This window comes from Sturnira hondurensis, unplaced genomic scaffold, assembly GCF_014824575.4.
Source record: "Sturnira hondurensis isolate 20B ecotype Veracruz unplaced genomic scaffold, ASM1482457v3 Scaffold0000982, whole genome shotgun sequence".
In the NCBI taxonomy this organism is placed as follows: Eukaryota; Metazoa; Chordata; class Mammalia; order Chiroptera; family Phyllostomidae; genus Sturnira; species Sturnira hondurensis.
This window is the reverse complement of record NW_028073613.1, coordinates 611,966-620,992: the sequence shown is the minus strand read 5'-3', so window position 1 is coordinate 620,992 and position 9,027 is coordinate 611,966.

The window sequence follows — 9,027 nt, the reverse complement described above, 5'->3', positions numbered from 1 at the left end:
CACCAGGCTGCTCTTCCAAAAAGACACAACAGAGCTGGAAACAAGCTAGAAAGCTTACAAGGGAAGGGAAAGAGGTCAGGGCTACTCTCAGACAATAGCAGATGTTCAGATTTAAGATAAAGGTCAAAAAAGGAGGCTGGCTCAAGGTGGGCCTTATGCCAGCAGTGCCTTGGTGGGACCCTGCAGTTCAGGGTCTAGTGTTCACCCCGCACCATGAGTTGGTGAAGCTTTTAGTATCTAACCCACAGTGAGAAAACTCAAAAGACATACCAAGGGCAGGGTTTGGTATATTCACTAACCAAAGAGAGAGTATACCTTTAAAGCACAGGTCATCAACAAGAGACCTGGGGGCTGAACTTAGCTTACACATGTTGTCCATTGCACAGAATGTTGTTTTTTAATTTTTAGAAATTTAGATAGGGCACAACCTCTCCAGTTCATCTAGTTCTCCACCACTTCCTGCTATATTCAATCCAACCAGCTTCATTCATTTATATCCCTGCCAGGTCCCTGAAATCACATGAGTCTTGATTGTGTTGCTGCACGTGTCAATGTGTTGCTGCAAGTTGGATTCCAAGGGAGCAGACTCTGGAATGAAGTTTGGTATGCAAGGTATTTCTTAGCGAAAGCCCCAGGGATCAACATCTGTGCTGGAGAAGGGAAGGAAACAGGCTTAGGCAGGAGAGAACGGCACCAACACAGGCACCACAAAACCTTGGCTGATTTGATGGCAAGCCCTGGTGTCAAAATGCCCTGTCAGAATTGTCCTGCACTGGGCCAAAGGCAGGCCTTTGTACCCTTTTCAGTCAGTCACTGACTGTGGGCCACCCCACTAAGGCCCTGACCTTGGATGAGGTAAGTCTCTCCAGCTCAGGCAATCCCAGAAGAAGCTGGTAGCTATAGAAGTTTCTTTGCTGACAGCACTCCCAGCAACAAGTCCACCCTTGAAGAGGGATCTGGGTAACAGAGTTCTGTGTCCCTTGCAGGTATCTTGGTACCAGGAGCACTGCAGGTTAAACACATACAAATTCTTATTTTCTGATTCCCACTCCTTTTACGGTTGGTTTGATAGCTTTATCAAAGTTCATCGTTTTCTTAAATTGTAGTCCCCATCTCAGGATACATGCCAGTAGCCTTAACTGGATTTGGTGTTTCACAACTCTCATTAATGCCCATTAACAAACCCTTTCCAAGGGTATATTATATATGCAAATGGATAAGTGAATCCATCATAAAATACCAGGAATAATACTAGCATCTATCAAGCACTAGCAATCAATGAAACACCTACAGTGGGCCGGTATCGTGTGTTCTTCCATCCACTTCCTTTACTCATCCATTCAACAAAAATGTAATGAGCTCCTTCCACATGCCCAGCAGAGAACTAGGTTCTGAGGGTAGAGTAGTGACTGATATAGACCCCAGTTTGGTGCTCACAGAGCTTACAACCCAGCAGGGCCACTGCTGAGACTAGTTCACTTGGCAGCCCTGCGGACCAGGACCAATGGGCTTCACATGCTCATTTTCTAGGAGTCGCCACCCTGGATATGAACTCCTCCGCTCATCTCTTTTAGCACTTACCTTATGCTGTTCTAAGCTTCCACTCTGCTACTCAATGTCCCACTGCTCCTCTCCCTCCCATCTTTTTTGAAAGTGTGCCCACTGGAACCCCAATTCTAGAGATAAATACTCTTACAACCCAAGCAGAAAGATCTCCCTGCCAACACCTTCCTTAACTGAAATGTGGCTCTCTCCTGAGAATTATGCTTCCCCTGTAGGCTTGTTCTCAGAGAGTCTCTCCCCTCTGCGGATACTTCTGCATCTGTAGGTGCAGTGGGTCCCTTCCTTACTCTCCACTGCAACTTCCAGACTGTGATTGTTGAACCTCTCAGTCACTCCCCTTCTTTCAGTTTTTATTTCCACCACTAGACTTGTCTAATCCAGGATCACGTTAAATTTGTGTGAAAAAAAGCCATCGCAAATCTCTGGCTTCTCATTTCTTTGGCCCACACACCTCTGATGACCTCCTCTTCTGCTCCAGCCACCTACTCTCTGGGTCACAAATGGACCTTGTTATCCTCCAGAACCTTTATACCACTGAAACCCTGACTTCAATCCCCCACAACCTCATATCTTTGTAACTCTCTCATTCAATTACTTCATTACACTGCTCAAATTCATTGACACTTCCAATAACTTAACCCATTCATTCATTCAATATTTAGTAGGCATCTACCACACACCAAGCATTCTGTTAAGTACTGGGTGTACAGCTTTGAATATGATAAACACAATCTCTGCTCTCATGTAGCTCATTCTTATCCCTTATCTCTCAACACTTCTCTCTATTTCAACTTCTCCCCAATTAGTTTAGGTCTAGCATTTTGACCACTATCTCTCAAACACCCTCAAGTACTTTTGTTCCATTGTCCTTCCTCCCACTCACCAGGCACAACCCAACATAGGTCCGTCCAACTGTCCAATTCTCTGTTCCCACACGGAGGCTGCTGGGGAAAAATATACAGTCATGCAAACTGGTGCTCACTTACTGAAAGAGGACCTTCAGCTTTGCTAAAAAAAATTCTTCTGTTTCCATAATCAGCTCTCTTTCTTGTTTATCATAACCTCAAACCTCCACTCTTCAGATTTAAGACCCCCCATTAGCCAACACCTGCCCTGCCCCATCCCATCTGCTACCTCTCCAGCAGATGACTTAGCCTTTTGCTTCCCAGACCAAGTAGAAGGTATCAGACAGGAAATTTCATTACCTCCCTAACAATAAATCCACAATCCCACCTGTATATGCACATTTCCTTATCCCTTCTGTATCCTGTATCTCCAACTTCTCCTTTTCAGTGAACCTTTATTCCATAAATATTAATTAAGCACCTACTGTATGCTAGGCACTGTGCTAGAATCTAGGACTATAATGGTAATCAAAACAGTCAAGTCAGGGTTCCTGTCTTTAAGGACATTACATTCTAGTGTGAGGAAATTGACAGCACATTAGTAAACAAACAAGCATGATCATTTTAGATTATTAAGAAAAATACAATAGTATTTTATGATAGTAAACAGGACAACTATTTTGGAGAATGTGGTCATGAAAGGCATTTGTCAGAAGGTGACGTTTGAGCTGAGGGAAATAAAGTTGTGTTTTGACCACATTAAGTTTGAGGCTTTTATTAGTGATACAAATGGAAATATCAGGTAGACAGCAGGTTATATGAACTGGAGCTTAGGAGAGAAATCAGGGCTAGAGATATAAATTTGGGAGCCATAAGCATATAGGTGTATTTGATGCCATGGTACCAAATAAACTCACCTAGGGAGAGAATGTAGTTAGAGGGGAAAATCAAGCCAGAGGTATGGGGCCCACCATCACTTGGAATCTTGGTAGAAGAAGAGGGAGGGTCAGCAAAGAAAAATGAGACAGAGCAAAAAGAGAAAACCTGGGTGATGTGGTGTTGTGAAAGCCAAAAAAGGAGGGTATTTATAAGGAAGCAGTGATTAACCGTGTCAAGTATTGCTGAGAGATAAGTAATATGAGGATTGAGAAGTGGCCAATGGATTTATTGAATACACGATAACAGAATAGAGTTATAAAATAGAACCTTGGGAGAAAAGTGAGAACAACTATAACAGCTTAAATGGTAAATAATAATAATAATAATAATAATAATAATAATAAATAGAACCTCAATTGGAGTTAGTTGAATAAAAATGGGAGTAGAGGGAGTGAAGAAAATAACTATAGACAAGCCCTTTGAGAGTTTCTTCTGTGAAGGAGAACAAATAAATAAGAGCATTAACTAGTGGGGGAAACATTGAGAGAGTATTTATAGGATGGGAGACATGGGTGCTTGTTTATATACAGATGGCAGTGGTCCAGCAGTGAAGGAAAATTTTGGTGAAGCAGGAGCCCTTGAAAAGGAGAGAGTAATACTCTGAACTCAGTAGGAAGGATTGTTTGGGTTTTATAGGAATGAGGACAGTTCTTCCATAGTAACAGGACAGAGGCAGAGTATCTGGGCAGCAGGTATATGGTCTGGTGTGGATGTAGGAGCCTGGGGAAGTTCATTTCTGGCTGCATCTAATTTTGGTGAAGCCAAGCCATCAGTTGAGATGATGTGGCTTTCTTGGGGGTGGGGTCACTCTCTCTGAAAATAAAGAGTCAACGTGGGGGTACATATAGTGTCCTGGGATTCCTCTTTCCCAGCTCCTTCTGCTTGAAACAGAAATATGTCCATATCTCTCCATCCTAAAAATAACTCTTCCTGGACCTCACATCACATTCCAGCCACCATCCTGTGGCTCATCTCCTTTCTTTAAAACCAATGTCATGAAATAATTGTTAGCACTGAGCAGCTGGCTAACTCATAACTCTCTGTGATCTGACTTCTGCCCCTCCCCCTCCCACAGGTTCACTGTCTTGAGGACCGCTGAGGAGTTTAGTGTCAAAAAATCCAGTGATGCTTTCAGTACTCACCCTGTCTTACACCTTTGAAGCACTTGGTACTGGTGACCACTGACTCCTTAAAAAGCTTCTTCATTTGGCCTCTGACATTTCAGTCTCCTGGTTTCCGCACTCACCTAACTGACCACTCCCTCAAAATTTCCTTCGCTTATTTCTCTATTCTTTTAAACCGTGGATTTCTCAGGACTATCCCAGGCCTTCTGCCCCTTCTTTACAAGCTTTTCCTGAGTGGTCTCATCCACATCTACTGCTCCTCTCCCTGTGTTTCCTAAGTCAGTAAATTGTATCACCATCCATTCAGTTGCCCAAGTCAGATGCCTGGATATCTTCCTAGATGTTTCTTCATCTCTCCTACATCCAATAAGCTTTGTAGATTCTAAACACAGATGTTTAGCCATAAGATTGTCACTTTGAATATGTGTGGTTTGTTATAACAATTATACCTTAATGAAGCTGTAAAACACACAAACACAATGACACATCATTTCACATCCACCAGGCTGGGAAAACATTTTAAAGTCGAACAGTAGCTACAGTACTGCCTTGGTACTCATCGTTAATTCACTCCCAGAACTCATGACGAATGCCAAAACTGATGAGTACTGAAGGATGAAGCATTTTCTCTTGTGGGGCGGCATGATGACCCATACAAATTCTAGCAAGTGTGATGAGCCCCAAGCAAGTGCTAAGTGCTGAAAATTTTTTTCTTGTGAAAGTGTGATGAGTACAGGGTTTGACAAGTTCTGAAGCTGATGAATACTGAGGTATTACTGTGGTGTTAAGTAAGGTGTGTAGGAACAGAAACTCTGATACACTGCTAGTGAGGATCTAAATTGGTTCAATCACTTGGGAAAACAGTTTGTCTTCATCTATTAAAGTTGAAGATACGCATCCCCCCAGGACTCAGCAAATCTACTCCTAGACACACGAGTATATTCTAGGGAAATGGATGCATATCTTTCCTGAAAGATATATAGAAGAGTCATGGCAGTATTGCACAAAACAGCCCAAACTGGAAACCAAATAGTCCATCAAGAGGTGAATGAATAAACTGTGGAACACTAAACAGCAATGGTAAGCTATAGTGACAGGTAACCACATGTGTGGAGCATACAAGTATAAAGTTGAGCTAAAGAAGACATGAAGAAACACATACAGTATGATTCAATTTATATAAAGTGCAGAAACAAGCAGAACTAAATTCTTGTTTAGGGATGCATAGATAGATGATAAAACTATAAACACAAGAAAGGAAGTTGTCATCATAAAAGTCAAGAGCATAGACCTGGCTGGTGTGGGTCAGTGGATTGAGTGCTGGCCTGTGACTGAAAGATTACTGGTTCAATTCCCAGTCAGGGCACATTCCTGGGTTTCGAGCCAAGTTCCCAGCTTGGTGCATGTGAGAGGTGACCACACATTCATGTTTCTGTCCCTCTCTTTCTCCCTCCCTTCTCCTCTCTCAAAACAAACAAACAAACAAACAAACAAGCAAATAAATACATTTTAAAATGTTAAGAGCATGGCTCCTTATAAGAGGGAGGGTAAATTGTAATTGGTGTGAACACAGGGGAGGCTTCCAAGGTGTTTGGCAATATTCTATTTTTGGACTTGGGTGGCGATCACACTGGTGTTCATTTGTAACCATTTTTACAAATGTACAGCCTATACACTTGTTTTAAGCACTATGTATGTATGTATGTATGTACGTTATATTTTACAATAAGAACATCTTTTTAAAGACCCAAGAAATGGTTCTGAATTACACCAAATTTAAGGCAAGGGCTGCAGGAAAAGGAGTCTGGAAAACAGACAGGGCAGGTGACAAACCAAAAGAGAAAGAGCTCCTGAATTTACAAACAGGAGTGAATAATAGCACCAAACCTTCCCTGCCCCTGTTCAGCAGGACACATCATAGCAGGGCTGACAGCCACCAGCCTGTGTCCTTACAGCCGTGACAGGAATATGCTTGTACAAGAGAACAATGCACGTGGATGAGAAGAAATACTGTTAGGAGGCAGTCACGTAGGAAAACGTTTACCCTTCCTTAATGAGCAAAGATATACACATTTTTAAAAACTAAATGGCCATTTTTTGCCTATTGTAGTAGCAAAAGTTGGGGAAAGGCAGAAGAAATGGCAGTACATCAGGCTGGAAGGAATAACAAAATGATGCTTGAGGACTAGCTGTCAACACAATGGATAAATACCATCCCTTTCAAATAAAATCTGGCAATAAACATCAGGAAATTTAAATGCTTATACCATTTTAACTTAGTAATCCTTCTGAGAATTTATGCTAGGAAAATTAGGCAAAGAAAGGAAAAAGATATATAAAAGAGTCTGGAAGTGAATCAAGTATCCTTTCACAAGGAAACCATTGAATAAACTTTGTAAGGGCCACTAAGTAAAAATCATAATTATGATAATGGGTGATACATTTGACGTATTTTACCGAGTGCATTTACTGTATTTAGTTTAATGCAACCACATCCAAAGTCTTTTATTGTTACTTCCATTTCAATATGGAGAAACTGAAGCTCAGAGAAGCAAATTAACTTGCCAAAGATCACACAGCTAATGAGGGTCAGAACCAAGATTTCAGTACATATCTGTCTGAATATAAAACCTCTTTTATTTTCACTACATTACACTAAAACATGAAAAAAATAGTTCTGCTGGCATTCTTGAAGTATTTTCCACAAAACACAGGACATTACTAATAGATGTTTTATTTCTCATATGATCTTTATTATATTTTTTCTATTACCATTCAGTCCCCTTATATCACCCCCTTATTACACATTTATTTATTCAATAAGTATTTACTGTGTATGTCACTCAGATGTTGAGTAGTAAAGCAGTACATCAGAGAGATAAGATCCTTGCTCTCCTGAAGCTTATATTCCAGTCAGAAGAGGCAAAATACAGATAAATACCCCCAAATCACTTCAGATTGCAGTGAGTACTGGACAGGAAATTAACAAGGTGGCATGGTACATGGGAACTGAGAGGGAGCTACTCCAGATGGGCTGCTCCACAGAAGGTTCCTCTGGGTTGGCAATTTTGAGCTGAGACCACAAGGAGCCTGAAGGGAGTCTCCTGGGCAGAAGGGCATCAAACGTAAAGACTCATAGAAGTGAGAGAAGGTTTGTTGTTTTCAAGGAATAGAAGGAAGCCCAGCAGTGCTGGGGGAGAGTGGAGGAGGTAGAGTGACCACAGTAAGGGCTTTGGAATCTATTCTAAGAGCAAAGGAAAGCCATTAGAGGGTTGTGGAGTGGGGGAGGTCACTGACATGATCTAAACTTTTAAAAACTATTCTGGTGAAACACCAATATGAAAGAACATAAGCACCCCTATGTACATTGCAGTGTTATTTACAACTGCCAAGATCTGGGACTGGCCCAAGTGCCCATCAGTAGATGAGTAGATAAAACAGCTGTGATATAGTTACACAATGGGATACTACTCAGCCATAAAAAGGAACTCTTACCTTTTGCCACAGCAAGGATGGACCTGGAGATTATTGTGCTAAGTGAAAAAAAAAATCAGTCAGAGAAAAACCAGCATCATATAATCTCATATGTGGAATCTAATGAACAAAATAAACTGAGGAATATAATAGAAACAAAGGCATGGATACATGGAACAGACTGACAGTTGTCACAGGGGAGGAGGGACTGGATAAAAGAAGGTCAAGGGATTAGCCAAAGAACATATATGCATGACCCATGGACATGGGCAGCAGCGTGGGGATTGCTTGAGGGGAGCTTGGATGGAGGGGGGCAAAGGGGGAAAGAGTGGAAACAACCGTAATAACATAAACAACAAAATATAATTTAATTTTTTAATTTAAAAATTACAAAATAAGCACATAGTTAAACTCAACAACACCATTAACCAATTGGATATGATTGATATTCTATAAACTATGTTTTTCATCAGAAGCAGAGTTAACTAAAAAACTGTTCTGGCTGCTCTATGGAGAAAAGATCACAGTGAAGTCAGAATGAAGGCAGGAGACCATTGAAGAGACTATTGCAGCAGGCCAGGCAGAGAGGACAGAGGCTGGGGCTGGGGTGTTGACCCTGGATATAGGGGGAAATGGAGGGATTTTGGTTATATTTGAATATTGAGCTCACTGGACTGGCTAGTAAGTTGGAGGCAGGTGACAAGTGAAAGAGAGGAATCTACTCGTTAGGAATCAGCCCTAACTGGTATAGCTCAGTGGGTTGGGTGTAGTCCTGCAAAGCAAAACGTCACCAGTTTGATTCCTGGTCAGGGCACGTGTCTGGATTACAGACCAGTCCTCAGCTGAGGTGCATGTGAGAGGCAGTTGATTGATGTTTCTCTCCCTCTCTTTCTCTTGCCTTGCTCTCTTTAAGAATAAATAAATAAAATCTTTATTTTAAAAAAACGACTCAGTTGTGCATTTCAGATGATGTAGATTTGAGAAAAAGAGCATTTGGGAGGCACAGAGAAATGAGTGGTTATGGTTTATATATATAAAATCTCAGTTATCTATTAGACACGTCAGTGGTGATGCCAGATGGG